This window comes from Pterocles gutturalis, unplaced genomic scaffold, assembly GCF_000699245.1.
Source record: "Pterocles gutturalis isolate BGI_N339 unplaced genomic scaffold, ASM69924v1 scaffold33329, whole genome shotgun sequence".
Classification (NCBI taxonomy): Eukaryota; Metazoa; Chordata; class Aves; order Pterocliformes; family Pteroclidae; genus Pterocles; species Pterocles gutturalis.
In genome coordinates, this window is record NW_010134276.1 from 12 (window position 1) to 325 (window position 314).

Genomic DNA, 314 nt, shown 5'->3' on the forward strand with positions numbered 1-314 from the left:
TTTGGGACAAATGGCCAAGATTTGGGGGAAAAACATTGAGTTGTGGGGCAAATGGTCTGGATTGGGGCAAATCCGGGACGAGGAGTGGGGCAAACTGTTGAGTTTTGGTGTAAAAACGATCAATTTGGGGGTCAAAATGGTCAAGATTTGTTGGAAGTCGTTGAGTTTTGGGCCAACAGGTCAACCCTTGCTTCCCACAGTGGGGGTTTGGGGCAAATGGTGATTATGATGATGATGATGATGATGATGTTGGGACCGGAGTGACTCAACTCTGTCCTTCCTCCCTCCCCAGGGCTGTGGGCGGCCGTGCAGGT